This window comes from Kogia breviceps, chromosome 9 (assembly GCF_026419965.1).
Source record: "Kogia breviceps isolate mKogBre1 chromosome 9, mKogBre1 haplotype 1, whole genome shotgun sequence".
In the NCBI taxonomy this organism is placed as follows: Eukaryota; Metazoa; Chordata; class Mammalia; order Artiodactyla; family Physeteridae; genus Kogia; species Kogia breviceps.
Window position 1 is genome coordinate 25,250,226 of NC_081318.1, and position 16,248 is coordinate 25,266,473.

The following is a 16,248-nucleotide window of genomic DNA, read 5'->3' on the forward strand; positions in this document are numbered from 1 at the left end:
GGGCTCAGTAGTTGTGGCTCATGGGCTCTAGAGTGCAGGCTCAGTATTTGTGGCACACGAGCTTAGTTGCTCTACAGCATGTGGGATCTTCCTGGAGCAGGGCTCGAACCCGTGTCCCCTGCATTGGCAGATGGATTCTTAACCACTGCGCCACCATGGAAGCCCGAGGACTCATCTTTAATTCCTCCTTTCCCTCCCTGCAGCTGCTACTACTACCATTGCTATCACTACTCCTACTACTATCACCGCCACTACTGCTGAAACAGCCCCATAACTAGTCTTCCTGCTTTCTTTTTCTACAAGGCATCCAGGGTAAGTTTGTAAAACTAGAGCATGCCTGATTGAAACTCTTAATTGATTTTCCAATATACTTGGAAAAAAATCTGAACTTGATCTCACTGGCACAGACCTTATCTGCCTTCTACTATATCTCATCCTTCCCATTCCCACCTGTTTGTTCCAACACCAGCAACCTTTCTGTTCCTTGAATGTGCCAAGCCCTTTTCTAGCCTCACTGCCCTTTGCACCTGCTCTTCTCTCTGCCTAGAATTCTCTTTTCCTGGTTTGTCACCTGACTCCTTTTCATTCTTCATGTCCTTATCACTTGCTATTCTTCAACAGACAACAGAAACCACTCCATTTTTAGCAGGAAAGAATCTCACACGATAGATTAGTGCTTACATTTTTTGGGGAAGGCTTGGGAAGAGCTCCAGATTGGACCTTCAAGGGTGAACCCAAGAGCACCACCCCAGAACTGGTCCACCAGCACTGCCTCATCAGGAAGTGGGGGAATCAGGAAACCACCGTCCCAACTTCTGGCTTCAGGTTGTACCGCTGTCACCATGCCACAAGCAGGGCATGGGAGATGGGCTTGTCCAAAACACACCAGGGGATACAGGCAGCCCACTTACAATGACCACTGTCCTCTGGCAGACTCACTTCTTAGGTTGTCTCAGAAGGGTCCACATTCCATACCCTAGCCTACTTGGTTACTCTGTTTGCTTCTGTCATCTCCAATGGCTGAGATTAAGTGGACTGTACGCCATTTTCTACTGCTGGTGGTATTTCCGAGACTAAACAGAAGCATTTCTCACAAAACCTGACCATTTGAACTCAATTTTAGATCTTGTAATAATGAAAATCAAAAGCAAGACTGTAGTCTAAGGTTTTCCAATACCGTTTTAAACAGGCTACTCAGAAGTCACTGGGAGAGTTTACTAGAAACACAGATTTATTTTTTAAATTTCTTCCTGGAAATAATGAAGTCCTTGGTGAAGCTCAAGAATCTGTTCCCTATAAAAAAACCACCAGTGCCTCTGTTACATGGTTAGATTTGAGAACCAGGAGACTAGAAGTATCTTGTGGTCCCTTCCATATTTTGTATGAGAATTCATAAGTACCTTTAACATATATAAGCAGTGGTATTAACTAAGATAAGAGCTATAAATGGGCCTGCAGAGTGAACTGACAGGTCCACTGTGCTCCTACAGCTCTGCATTGCATGTGGTTGCAATTCAAGGCAGCCCAACCCACACTCTGAGCCTGCAGCTGGGAGCAACTGTGACTAGACTGATTCCCATAATAGCTGACTCATTTCATTGCTTCCTGTTTCTCTTATTGTAATTTAAAATGTTTGCCATGGAGAGCCTAGCACGCTGCCCAGTGCATTGCAAGTGCTTGGTAATTACTAGTTATATAGACATGTTTATTAAAAGAAGGAAGGGAGGGAGGGAGGAAGGGATGGAGAGGGGGAGGAAGCAAGTAATGGGACAATGTGGGAAATATAGCATAGAAACAAATTTACTGTTCTTAGGTCAGGATGGAATTTTGACTTAGGAACATAAACACTTAAAGTCTCTGGAGAAGAAGACGACATTATTTTCTCCACTGTTTTATGAGTATCAAAAAATTAAATTTTGTTGCACTGATTTTTAGGCATCTGAGAGCTTAGGTAGCTGCTCTTTTTGGCTGAACATAACTTAAAAATAAATAATAGACATTTTAATTTCATCAAATGTTGTGAGAATGGCCTTGGGCTAGGTGCACTCAACTGAGCCTGGAGTTCTAGAGGCCCCTTTACCACCCTTATCAAATTATGTAATTTATTTCTCTCAACTTTTTAAACTCTAAAATGTAGATTATGATAACTTTTTAATTATAGGATTCTTAAGAGAATCAGTTGAGCTAACGAATGAGAACATGGTAAGAAATATTTAAAAGTGAGATCTAAAAAACATTACTTGGCATTCTTGCAGAGATAGGTTTTTTTTTTTTTAAATCAATCATTAATTGCTAGAATGTAGAGGTATGAGGTATTTGATTCTGATACAGCCTTCAGCTTTATTTTCTTTGAATTGAATTCTTGGTTTCCTGATTTCCTTTAAGTCCATGATTTCTTTCAAACACTGCACATGAAATGGCTTTTTATGTTCATTAGTGGTCCCAATATTGTGCAGTTACAGTTGTTCTGTCTGCTCTATACCAACCTCCCACATATTAAATCGATGTGTAAAGTCAAGTGGGTGATTAAAAGGACCCTATGAACTATCTTAACAGTGTGTGCCTCGGTTGTGATGTTCTTCTATTTCATTGTGGACCCAACACCAGTTCAGTTAATATCCTCTATCCCCTTATGCAGCGATGCTTAGTTACCCTGAACAGATGTCACAGTGCCTGGAAAAAAATCAGTTTTTCAATAGACGCAGATCTTTCTCTGAGAAATACTTTCCATCGCTCTCCTTTGAGCCAATATTTATCATTGCCCTGAAACATGCATTGCAGCTAGAAGGATACAACCAGCTCAGGCAGGCAAGCCCCCAGAGAACTTAGGGCACTTCTGGGGCACACTGGCTCTTTATCTGGAGCCTGGAAATGATTTTTTGACACACATCGAAGGGAGAACCTCATCGGACACTGAAAATGGCACCCTGGAGTCTGCAAAAACCTTCCAACTGCTTTAGATGCAGAAACATAAAAGTCAAATTCAAAATGTAGTAGAAAAATGAAAGGAAATATAAGAGGAAAAAAGGTGATAAAAAGAAATGTATGTATTGCTTTTCTAGTTAGCCATCTTTACAAAGTCATAGGGGGTGTGTTTTGTCCATTGAAGTCCAGAGTCCTTGGGTGTCTAATGAAAATATCATGAATTTTCCAGTTGCTTTCCATGTTAAATTTTTGAAAGCAAGGGGATTGACATTTGGCATCAATCCAGCAGATACAAAACAGCACGACAGAGCTCTTATAAGCTTATTTTTATTGAATTCGATCCTCATAAAAGTGGCACAGCTACACTTGAGGGACAGTATGGGAAATGGCTTTGCCCTGAATTTCGATAGCATTGTTGAATCTTTAAATCTACTGTCATTTCGGTCATTCTATCATTAGTCTTTTCCTCTGAAGTCCTTTGATGGCAATCGTGTTTTACAGATGAACACATTAATTACTTCACTGGAACTTATGTGATTAGCTCTGCTTGGCAGTCAGGTGCAGGGTTAAGGTTAGATAAAAGGCCCTCAGGTTCAGGTGATTGCTAAGCCTTGAGGACAGCAACCAGGCATTCAGAAATCAACCACCAGCTTCTCCCACCACATTTAAAAGAAAGTTTATTTACCCTTACAGAAAAAGTGCTTCTGAAGATTTTAAGGATCAGGTTGCTGGAAATATATGCTTTTCTCCTCAGAAGCTATGATTATAATTTAGGGAGAATTCCTTGAAGTAAATATAAATGTATTCCAATCTGTGCAATACACATGTAATTAATAATTTGTCAAATATTTATTTGACTTGCTGATGTTCCAGGCACTATGGTAGGCTCCACTGTGGTCACAAAGATATGTAGCCCATAGAATCTGAACACATTAATCAATTAATTCATTTCTTCATTGTTTTATCCATTGATGTATAGTAGTCAATAACTGTTTGATCAATTAAAGAAAAAATAGCTTATCAGGTAAGGCTGGATGTTGTGGGAAGCATCAGATGGATAAAGTGTTAACAGGCAGATAAGTCTGGATCATTCCAGGTCTAGAAAAATAACATGACACTTTTCCTTCCCAAATAGATCCCAGAGGTGGAAAAGCATTACTAAACATATACTTACGTTTAGTGAGTAGCACATGCCCTGATATGCCTGGAGTGTTTTGTGACATGGATGCAACTGAAAAATAATATTAATATAAGTTAAATACTGATAAAATAATATAAAAGATAAGCATCCCTTTTGTTAATTTTCCTGCAAATTTATGTTTATTTGTTTAGTTTTCCTTCAACAGGGAAAAATAGAACAATTTATTATATCTCAATCTTTGTAACATACTCCTCTAAATAAAATTACAACAAAGAGCAAGCCACTACATATACTTTTAAAATTCCCCTTCCATTTACTGTAGGAGAAAAACAACTCTTAAGATGAATTGTGAGGGTTCCACCAGAGTATTGCCTAATTAGAGATGACAAGAGAAGCACCAGCCTTGGAGACTCCTTTAATTTGACAGCCTGGATACTTAGCATGTTTGAGAAGTAGTTCTGCAATCCATTGCATTAGTATCAACCTCTGGAACTTAGCTCAAACAATGGTAGGGCACAAAGGAATAACTTGCTTCTCCGAATAACAAACATTTACTGCATTTGCTTGCATTGCTTTTCACCTTTTTAGTAGATATTTTATTACTAACATAAAAGAACTGTTTTATGGGAAAATTGCTCTAAGGTGCAGACTGCGGTGAACTTGGGGATCCAGCCATGGCAGAGCCTTGAGTATAATTTCCACCTGAAGATTGGGTAAGGGTGTTTTTGAAACGATGTGAGCAGCACTTAAGCACCGCTTCTATTATTTTCATCAAACAGTTTTTAATGCTTCTTTGTTCTTCCATTGTTGAAGGTTCACATTAGTAACTGCTGATTGATGCTCAAAAGAGAGGGGGATTATGGGAGATAAGTATGGCATACTAATTCCTCTAAATTTGGGGATGGGAAAAAAGGCAGAAAGATGTGAGGAAATGTTATAAACATTACAAAAGAGAAAAAGTGATCTGCAGAGGGGTGATATGCTGATGTGTTATCCAGACAATAAAAGCTCTTTCCTTCACTGTCAGTTCCTAAGTGGAAGCTCCCTTAGTTCTGAAGACCTTTCCTAACTTACCTACATCAGTCCCCATCTTCCTCTTCTTTCCTCCAGCCCCATCTCTCCTTATGCTTCTCTGCCTTCTACTCCCAAAGCCCTCCCTCCATCGCCAGCCCTTTCTAACCTCAGAAAGCAGATATGTTCAAGTTTCTTCTCTCATAAAAGAAGAGTAAAAAGAAATAAGAACACCTCCCTTGTGTTAAACAACTAGGTGGGAGGAATTCTTTTCAATGTATACATATGTCAAATTATTACAATGTGCACTTTAAATATCTTACGATTTTATTTTTTAATTATACCTCAATAAAGCTGGGGGGAAACCCACAAAACACACCTTCTGTAAACCTCCTGCCCAGCTGAGGACTATCCGATCTCTCTCAATCACAGCTTCCTTTAAGGAGCCAGGGCTTCCGGGTGTGGCCACTGCATCCTGTACCAGGATAGGTATTCCTGATTTTTCTTTTCCTCCAAGGTGGCTCCATGTGGTGGCATGCCCTTGGTACTGATGCTGCCTTTATTTAATATTTTGATATTTTGTTCATGAATTTCTCCTTAATTTTGGTTTAAATTTTTTTTCATTGATGTAGTATTTATTCTGATTACTGAGTTTTTTTACCCCTTAATAATTGCATCCAATTGAGTGCCTCACTCACCTCACCCTAGTCGTGGCCTTGTGTTTCCACTAGGACATTTGGTCGGTAACTCATGATTGTTATATCTACCTTGAGTCAGTTTTCCTCTCACACTGTTGCTCTCCGTTTCTGTGAATGTCATCACGTTTTACCTGGTTGCCAAAGCCAGAAATCTAGGGCATCCTGGACCTGCCTTCACTCTTTCCCTTATCCCCATCTCCTTAACCGTGTAATCAACAATCATATTTTGCCTCCTTAGCTCTTTAATATCTTTCTTCAGAGTAAGATAAGTCCCTCATAATTTCTTTCCTGAATTGCTATAATTGTCCTCTATTCGTTTTGTATCAGTATGTCCCCCCATCCTTCCCCCTGGTATATGGTTGCAGCCAGAGGAATCGTTCTAAAATGCAAATCTGATCATTCCCCTTGACTACTTAAAATCCTTCAGTACCTCTCCACAGCCTAGGATAGAATCCAGAATCCTTAGCAAGACATATAAGAACCGTAATCATTTGGCTCTATGAAACCCTTCATTTCCATCTTCTGCCACTAACCAGTTACGACCTTTGCTGGAGTACTTCCAGGGCCATAAGTGGGCTATATCCTCTCAGCTTTGAGCCTTCTAGTGTGCTATTCCATCTGCCTGAAATTCTCTTCCTTTAAAATTCAGTTCGTAGGTCACCTTCTCCAAGAAGTCTTCCAGCTATTTACAGTCTGAGCTAGGCATCCATCCTGTCTGCTGCCTATCATTTAGTGCTTCCCTCTTGTAGCTTTTATACTACTTCCTAGTAGTCTGGCCACTATGCCGTGAGCTTCTTGGCGGCAGGGATTATATCTTTTAACCCTTTGTCTCTAGTGCATGATATAGTTCTTGGCACAAAGTGGGTATTGCCCAAATTATAGAAGATATCTGTCTGGTGATCATTTTTCTTTTCTTATTTTATTTATAACATAAATAACATTTCCTTTAAAAATATTTCCATATTTTACTAACCTTGTATTGGGGTAGTTCATGATGTGTTGTATTGGCCTAGAATTTGTTATTCTTGAATATAGACCTCTCAATCCCTCCCCTCCCCACCCTACCCTACATGCTCCTGGAAAAGTTACCCCATCCGGCTAATCCTAGTAGGAACAGAGATCCTTAAAAATCATGACTTTTTCTGGGTGGGAGGGAGGGGACGCCGCCCTGCAGATGCTGGACCTGCCGGCACCTGTGACACTGGGGCAGAGAGGGAACAGCTATTTCTACACTCAGTGCTCAGAACAGTGGGCACTAAGAATGGTTTGTAGCCGGACATTGCAAAACAAACAAACAAAAATCATGACTTTACATAGGAGATCCATGAGGCAAGACCAGGGGTGCAGGCAAAAGCTAGAGTTCAGCATCAGACAGGACCATACAAATTCTGTTTTTCATTCTTAAGCTTAGACCTCCAGATAAAAGACTTTATCAAAGCAAGAGACCCCTGTTGGCCAGCTTAAATGCCTCTGGCTTTGGAGCTGGACAGAAATTGCATGGACATCTAGTCCGGGCAAGGAACCTAGAGGGGCAAACATATCTCAAGGGTCTGATTGACCCAGATTAATACAATTTAATAGCAAATGTGTGACAGCATCATTAACTCTAACTAGGTTTGCCTAAGCAGAATCCAGATGAGACACAAAGATCTAAAAATAAAATAGTATATTTCAACACTCAAGAGCTTTCTTGATCACTTTAAGGCATACTAAGAATTGTCCATAGATATGACAGGCACGAGGCAATTAATGGAATACTTTGCAAATCAATTGCAGAAAAAGGAGAAAAAAATGAGTAAGAAACAGCTAAAGTAAAAAATGAAACTGCTATAAATATAGATAATAGCTTCCATTAAAAGTGTCTTCCAACATTGGAAAGTTTAATCACAGTTACACTCAAATCGTTGGTTACACTCTATTTCACAGCTATCCAGCTTGGGAAAATCTATGCACCATTAAACATGATAGGTTCAATGTTTTTTATAATATCTGGTCAGCAGTGGAAAATTTTGTTAGCTAATTTTATTAACAAGTTTCAGTTTCATTTAATTTTAACAATAACAATTAAAAAGCAAGTACAATTTTTAAAAAAAATCCATAGACAACCTTTAAAATAAGATTAGACTAGCCTATGCAGAAGTAGATCCTGGAATATAGTAGAATTGAATTTCTGGAAAAAAATAATACGTTTTCCTACTTGAAACAGACAAGTTTAACTTTTACCTCAATATAATCACAGTGAGATCAGATCAGGGTCTTATGTGTAGTAGCCAACCATAAATCAATTATTTAAAAAATGTAGATAATGCATATCTAATCTGTAGAAGAGGAGGAATTTTTCTAAATGGAAAGGAACTGAGGGAAAAAATCACATAGGGAAATAATAGATTTAACTAAATAAAAAGCTTAAACATTATGAACAAAGTTAAGGAGAAATAGCAGGGGTAAATATTTGCTTCAAATATAAAAGAAAATATTAATATATTGAATATTTATAATGGTTATACAAATTTCTAACAACCTCCCTCAAAATCCTAAAATATCAATCAACAAAGAACATATTCAAACAATTCACACAAGAAACTGCACTTGACTATTTATGAAAACAAGCTTTAGAAGTGTTCAATTAAACATAACTTGAGACATCATTTTTCACCTATTGAATTAGAAAATATATGCAGGAGAAATATTTTGGGTTGATGAGAGGGCAAAGAGATGAGAGTGCTCTTTTATATGGCTGGCAAAGGATTAAATAAGTTATAAAATAAAGAAAACAACTTGCCAATTATTCTCTTCTTACACTTTGGTTCAGAAATACCTCTTCCAAGAGTTTTACGCTAACAATCTGAAGTAAAAAGTATTTGTGCGTGAAGATTTTTGTTAAGCCTTTTACTGTTAGAAAAAAAATACACAAATGGCAGTGAAATGGAATATAATATAGGCATTAATATTACAGTAGTTTAATGAAAAGAGAACATCATTTGAAGTGTAAAATTCAAATCCTATACATGGTGTAATGGATAGGACTTACATATACCAAAAGACTGAGAGAAGAATGCTGGTCTGTTAAAATGAGTGTGTATGGTTGGTAGCTTTATTATTAATTACTATTGTTTTCTTGTATTTTTCTCTATCTCCTTGATTTTCCAAAAGGGGCATTTATTATTTTCAAAATCAGGAAAATAAACATCGCTAATAAAAGGACTTGGTTGAAAATGGATCACAAGGGAATAATGTTAATATAACACTTCCTATTATTTACCAACCTTCAATAAGTTAGCAGATTCTTTGTACCCATGTTGACAATTTGGTTTCCTGTCTTGTCACTTGTTATTCCAGTCAGTGACTACTGTGATCTTTAGGGGAGATGCCATATCTAATTAACATTAGTGAAGTTTAAGGCAATTATTAAGTTATTTACTTCTCCAGCCAACTCTTCCCTGTTGAGGGCTTGGGTAGTGGAGCAAGGGGAGGGGAACACCATTCTTTGTCATAATTTCATGAGGGGTAGTTAAATAAACCAATCATTAGGCTAGGAACAGAATTTGCCCATAAAGTATGACCTACTAATTTTCTGATCTTGCATCTGTTTTACAAGGTTGATATTTGGAAGGCAATTATTTTACTTTTGCGGGGTTTGACATTTGTTAGGAATCAATTCCTGAAAGAATAATGCATTTAAAGTAACCTTGACTAAATTCAGAGTTAGTAAGGAATTCTTCCATGGTAGGGAAAAGAAAAATTACAGCTTTTGTTGTTGTTGTTGTTAGGACAGTGTAAACTCCTATATTCTGCAGTTAGGAGAAGCAATGGGTGTAATTTTTGAGATTCTGAAATATTCTCAATTTATTGCTCAGGGCCACAGTATTTTCCCATTATGTGCTGCTGGAAGAGTTCACCCTTCCCATGATGGCGTATTGAACACATCTTCCAAGTGGAGAGTTACACTGTGTCCTGAAGACAGACAGATCCCTTCCCAACACTTTGAACACAGGTCACCCAATGTTGCCAGCAGGGACATAGAGAGTGGCCTTAGCAGTCACTATCCTTGGTGGGTGACAACTAGAGGCCTTTGGGACTCAATGATGAGGCATTTCCTCACCATTCTGTTTACCTCTTACCCTACAGCAAGTCTGTGTATCTGTCATTACTACAGAGTTTGACACAATTACAGCAAAACATCAAAGATTACAGTGTGAAAATTTAAATGCTCGTTCTCAGGGGTGTCTTCTGACATTAAAGATACAGAGAGAGTTAGGCCTCCCACTCCTCTGTCAAGGCCCTCCTCCCAGGGAAAGCCTGACTCCCTCTTGTGATTAGGCAACATGGTCTTTTCCATCCCCGCCTTTCACTTCTGGCCCCATCTCCTCCCAGCCTGTTTCTCCCTCCCTCAGAGTACCAGGGCTCTTGTCTTCTCCATCCTACCCCAAAACGGCCATGGAGAAAAAGCTTCCTACATTCCTTTACCCTCAGATCCAAATATTAGTTCATTTATAGTAAGATTTCCATCATTCTTGGTTCCATTTGCATTTTAAAGGCCCCAAGGGTCTGAGTAGTCTACAGTATTAAATTCTGATTGAGTAGAATTCCTTGAGTTGTCTGGAGAGTCCTTTGGGGATTGGTGCCCCTTCCTATCCAGCTGGCTCTGTTCTTGAACAAGGACGCATGATGAAATTGATCAGCTCCACTCTCACTCTCCTGCCCACATGCTCACCTTCTCCCTTCCCAGTCTCATCTCTACAGGTACACGGGCTGCATCTCAGTGGGCCCAAGTGGGATTTCATTTCTCCAATATTGTCCATAACTGAAGTTTTGGTCCTTCTGGCCAGCGCTAGTAGCAGTAGCAATAAATTCAGAAGCAGCTCCAACACAAGAATTTGTCTTTGCTTTGACTGCTTTATTTACACAATTAGAGCTTATCTTTTATAGTTTCCTCTGGCCAGCTTCTTTATAATAACCTGCTTTATAGAGAACCTCCCACCTCACAGTTCCCTGTCCATGTCATCTTAAACAGAGGAAAACAGACCCCCCCAAATGATACTCAGTCAGTCCAACAACGGTGATAGATACATATATCCTCAGAGTTCAGTCATATAGCAAGAGTTTTACTCCTGGTAATTCAGAGACTTCTCATATATTTGGTATATACATAAATTGTATGTATATATACAAGCACAAAGAAGTATTGAGATATTATTACAAGTGAAAATACAATCTACAATTGTTAATGGGATAAATTTGCAGAGGTAGATCTACTTCTGGCCAGTCCCTCCCTTTTTGTAAATATCCTTTCCAGCCACACTACCCCCAATCACACCTCATACACACTCTGTTGTCATTCTCTATCTCATTATCTTGAGAGTGATTTTGTTGAGGCCAGAACCATGACTTATCATTCCGTTGGGAAACTGAGGCTATTTGGTTTTATTCTACCCATAAGTAAATTTTCTTCTATTAGTCATATAATATAGACCCTGTGCTAAGTATCTTAAACACATTATCTTGTTCCGTCATCACAATAACTCATTACTGTAGTTGGCGTAGTTCCTATTTTACAGGTAAGGATATCAAAACTAAGGATGGTTGTTACCCGTCTCAGGTCACTATTGTGCAGCAGGGCTCAAGGAGAATTCTGTAGAATCACATGGTCAAGGAATAGGCTTTATTGGAGAATCTTGTAAGCCAATGTCAGTAAGAGAAGAACATGCTCCTGAAGACTCCCCATCCCACAGAGCAGTGGATAAGGAGCAGCCCTGTGCTGGATACAGAGTGGGCTTAGGTTCTAGTGGAAGAACGTTGCCCTAACTGCTCTCTCTTCTTATGAGGCCAGGGTATGAGCCTCTTGTTAAGATAGTGCAAATATGTTGTTTTGGATGACAGGCAATCTGCATTTAGTTGTCAGCAATGTGAGAAAGCCAGCTGCTCCAAATCTGGGCACCCTGGAACCTAGGGCGAAGTTGTAGCCCCTCTTCTGAGAACACTGCGACCCTATATCCCTTGGGAAAAGTGAGGGCTCCAACTCTAGCTATTTTATTGTTCAGGTGATTGAAAGAGCATTTCGGGTTACTTTTTGAAAATTCTGCTTCATACCCCAGTCACACAGGTTGCAAGTGTGTGTATATTAGACGAATGCAGAATTTAAACCCAGATCTCTGTGACTCCAAAGCTGCTATGCTATCCATTGCCTATAATACTTAACAACCTTCTGTTTTCTTCTTCTTTATCCACAACTTCCGAAACTCACTTTCATTGCCAGCCAGCTCAGCTCTACTTCGCCACAGGACAACCACACATCTGCCCTTAAATCTTTTTTTAAAACCACAGGAAATATTTATTTTAAGTGAAAATATCCTTCTACATCTTAGAGACTCCTTTTACCTTTTCTCAATGATACCTAGGGTTCTATTGATCACTGAATAGATGATGAATAGACCTTTCTTGGGAAGGTTTCTTCATCCAAGAGTACTTCTCTCTCTTGCATTTATAGGGCAAGAGAGGAATCATAGTATTTGTTTGCCTTGAGACTCCTATTCTACCACCATCACTAGAAAATTACTCTTCTTTAAAAGTCCACGCAGTCCTTATATATTAATGCCAGTCTCCCCCAATTCTTGTTGGCATAATTTATTCCCATTTTAAATATTGATTTTTCTTGATAACTTCAACTGCTAAACATATAACTTCTCCCATTATCTCCTCATTCGTTTTGAAATTAATCTAAGCATCGTATTGCAACGATTTTCTTAATCCTAATAAATTTTCCTTCCAACCCTGTTCAGCTACACATTGGCATGGGTACATTTAGGACCTCTGTATTATCTGGTGTGTTTTTTAAGGTTCTCTAGGGAAACAGTGCCAATAGTATATGTAGAGAGAGGTTTATTTTAAGGAATTGGCTCACATGATTTCAAGGGCTGGCAGGTCCCAAATCTGTAGGGCAGGCCAGTGAGCAGAGACCTGGCAGACCTACAAGGGTTGAAGTTATAGTCTGGAGTCCAAAGCCAAACTGGAGGCTTTGGCTGGAGACTTCCTTTCTTCTCTGGGGAATCTCAGTGTTTCCTCCTAAGGTTTTTTGCTGATTGGATAAGACCTGCCCACATCATGAAGCATAATCTGCTTTACTCAAAGTCTACTGATTTATACATTAATCACAACTAAAAATTACCTCACAACAACATCTAGACCAGTGCTTGATCAAACAGCTGGACCCCCTCCCATAGACTATTCAAGTTGACACAGAAAATTTAATATCCCATTTGGTATGGTTCTGCCTTTGAGATTATTAATGACACTTTTTTTTAACATCTTTATTGGAGTATAATTGCTTTACAATGGTGTGTTAGTTTCTGCTGTATAACAAAGTGAATCAGCTATACATATACATATATCCCCATATCACCTCCCTCTTGCATTTCCCTCCCACCCTCCCTATCCCACCCTTCTAGGTGGTCACAAACCACCGAGGTGATCTCCCTGTGCTATGCGGCTGCTTCCCACTAGCTAGCTATCTTACGTTTGGTAGTGTATGTATGTCCATGCCACTCTCTCACTTTGAATGACACTCTCTTGATTTGATTTTCTTCCTGCTTCAGGGGCCCACTCTTCAACTTTCTTCTCTCATTGTCCCCCCCCCCCTTTTTTTTTTGATAGCTCCTCTAAATATGGCTACCAAGATTTGATCCTTTGCTTTTCTATTACTCATTCTTTCTTCACAATCCCATATACTCCCAGAGTATCAATATCATCTGTGACCCTTAGATTGTATTCTCTTTTGCTATGTTCTCACTTCCTTCTACTCATGAGAACCCCTTTAATTTTCTGGAAAATATGAATGTATATTTTCAATATTTACCTTCATATGACGTTTTTAGAGTTCCCACTCCTCATAGGTTTAATTAGCAATTCTTCCTTTATACTCTAATGGTACTCTGAATATATGTCTATCAGAGAACCTACCACAAAGACTTTAATATATGTCTCCTATTGGATTTAGTGCAGAGAGTTAAAAGGCAAGCTACAGAATGGGACAGGATATTTACAATGTACGTAACAATCAAAGTGCTTGTATATATTCTGGAATACCTATTAAGAAAAAAAGTCCTACAAAGCAATGAGAAAAAGGCAGACAACCCAATAGGAAAAAAAAACACTAAACAACCCGTAATTTGAATATATACTTCACAAATAAAAAAAGTTAAAATGATTTTAAATTCCATTAATAATCTAGGAAATTCAAGCTAAAACCACAATAAGGTAGTGATATCTACCTTATCTACCTTTTGAGAATGGCTACATTTGAACAAACTGAGACTATCGAGTATTGGTAAGGATGTAAAGCTACAAGGATTATCATATACTGCTGGCAGGAGTATAACTGGCTCAACCACTCTGTAAACCAGAGAGGCATTTTCTGTTGTGTTTGAAGACATTCATACTGGCCAATCTACCAGTTCCATTCTTAGTTATATACTCAATGGAATTACACACCCATTTGTAGCAGGACGTATATAAAAGAATGTTTATAACCATAATGTGCATAATAGCCAAACCAGCAATAACACAAATGTTCATCAATGCTAGCATAAAGGCACAAATGATAGTGTCTCTATATAGTGAAGTACTATTCAGCAATGAAAACAAATGAATTATACATAACCATAACAAGGTAGGTAATTCTCATAAGCAAAATCAAAAATAGCCAGGTAGATAAACTGATTCCATTATATAAAGTTCAAATAGGGACATAAAAATGTTTGATTTTATTTACATGAAGTTCAAAAAAAAAAAACCAGGCAAAACTAAACCAACAGGTTTAAAAATGCACATCACGTACATTTAGGTGGAAATGATAAGAAGTAAATCAAGGAAAATATTGTCCAAGTGGTTACCTTTAGACAAGAGGATACGTTCGTGATTGGGAGAAGGTACAGAAGGGTCAGTGATGGTACACGGGGTGGGGAGCAGTTGTCTGAAACTGCCAGCAGTGCTCTATCTCCTGACCCATGTGGTGATTACACAGTAATAATTCATTAAAGTCTATGATTAGGCTTTGTTCCGTTTTCTGTATGTGTCTTATATTTTATAGTGAAAATCTCTCTCTATATAAATATATAAAGATGAAAACAGGTAGACGTGAGCTACTGGGATTGTAGGGTGATAGGTACCCTGATGGGGACGAGGCAAGCCAATGATTTCTGGCTCGTTTGTCACATACTTTTGGGCTGAAGGAATTAGTACCACATTAATCCAGATGTCGTGTATTGTTTTCCACTGAGCTCACAGTAGAGAAAGGCAATCAAGGGTGACAGGAAAGTGCTGAGCTTTTAGACTTCAACAACTTGTGACTCACACAGTCAGGCTAAAAAGAATACACAGAACGCAAGGTGCATGGGCTCCCAATTCTCAAATGAGTAGAAAGAAAAAAAACAAACAGGCTTTCCCAGACATTCCTTATCCACATAATCCTGAGAATCTGCAATATTGGTCACATTTTACCATGAATCCATCCCTCTTGTCACGGATCTGTTTCCATATTCTGGAAAGCAGCAGAACCTCTGCAGGTCAGACTCTTTAGACACTGCCCCTGCACAGGGCACTTAGTGGTTTCTGATGCCCTGGATGGAGTTGCGGTGCAGTTAAAGTCTGACAGGCCTACAGACAGGAAGACCACCAAGCCACCTTCTCCTGATAACTTCAGTGTGTTTCTTGAGGACGCCTCTGCCCCTCTCCCTAAACCTCATCTATCAAAGTGAGGAGGAGGAGGATATTCTCTTCCATAGCATCATGTCAGAAAAAACAAGTCACAGCAAAAATCACTGGGAGCCGAGTGGTAATACACGCAACAGGCCATTTCCCCAAGCTGAGCCCATGTGCCAGGAGGGACTCCAGCATCGGCCACTGTCTGCTGACACTACATCCACTCTCCCTCCAAGAATCAGGTGCTAAATCCATAATCTCAGCCTAGATCATCCACTCCATTATGGTGGGTGTGCTCACAAGGACTCCCTTCTTCTTTCTCTCTGATCTTCTCTTTATCTTCCTTCCTTCCATCACTGCCCCACTCCTATCCCTTCTCCTTCCTTCCCTTCCACTCACCTTCCCTTCATCCACATATATTTACGTGCCAGGCACTGCGCTAGGCAACGTAGAACTACGGTAGCAAAAAAATTCAACACGTTCCTTCTTTCATGAAGGGCACAATTTCCTGGATTATCTAACAACCTCAGAAATGTTTTAATAACTATCTCACAGAAAAGGGAATGCAGTCCAACTTCATTTTCTTCCAGGCAGACTTTAATCTACTATTAACTCATTATTCATAGTAAAAAGAGCAATGGAAGAGAAGGACCCGCCCAATCACCTAAAGACCGTAAGTCTTGACAACAAAAGCGACTGATGTCTAGGCCCTTGCCTGGGCCAGAATACCTTGTTTGTGTAACATCTATCATATGTAACATATTTAAGTGCTTGGCT

The 16,248-nt window shown here is 39.1% G+C and overlaps 1 protein-coding gene and 1 non-coding gene across 6 annotated transcripts in view; both read left to right on the forward strand.

Annotated features, from left to right (window-relative positions):
• GRM8 (glutamate metabotropic receptor 8) overlaps window positions 1-16,248 on the forward strand; it is a 785,529-nt gene that overhangs the window by 551,263 nt on the left and 218,018 nt on the right. The window lies entirely within an intron of this gene.
• On the forward strand, window positions 6,938-7,057 carry LOC131763097 (small nucleolar RNA SNORA43). The gene has a single exon (XR_009337498.1). It is a non-coding gene; the product is annotated as a small nucleolar RNA SNORA43 (small nucleolar RNA).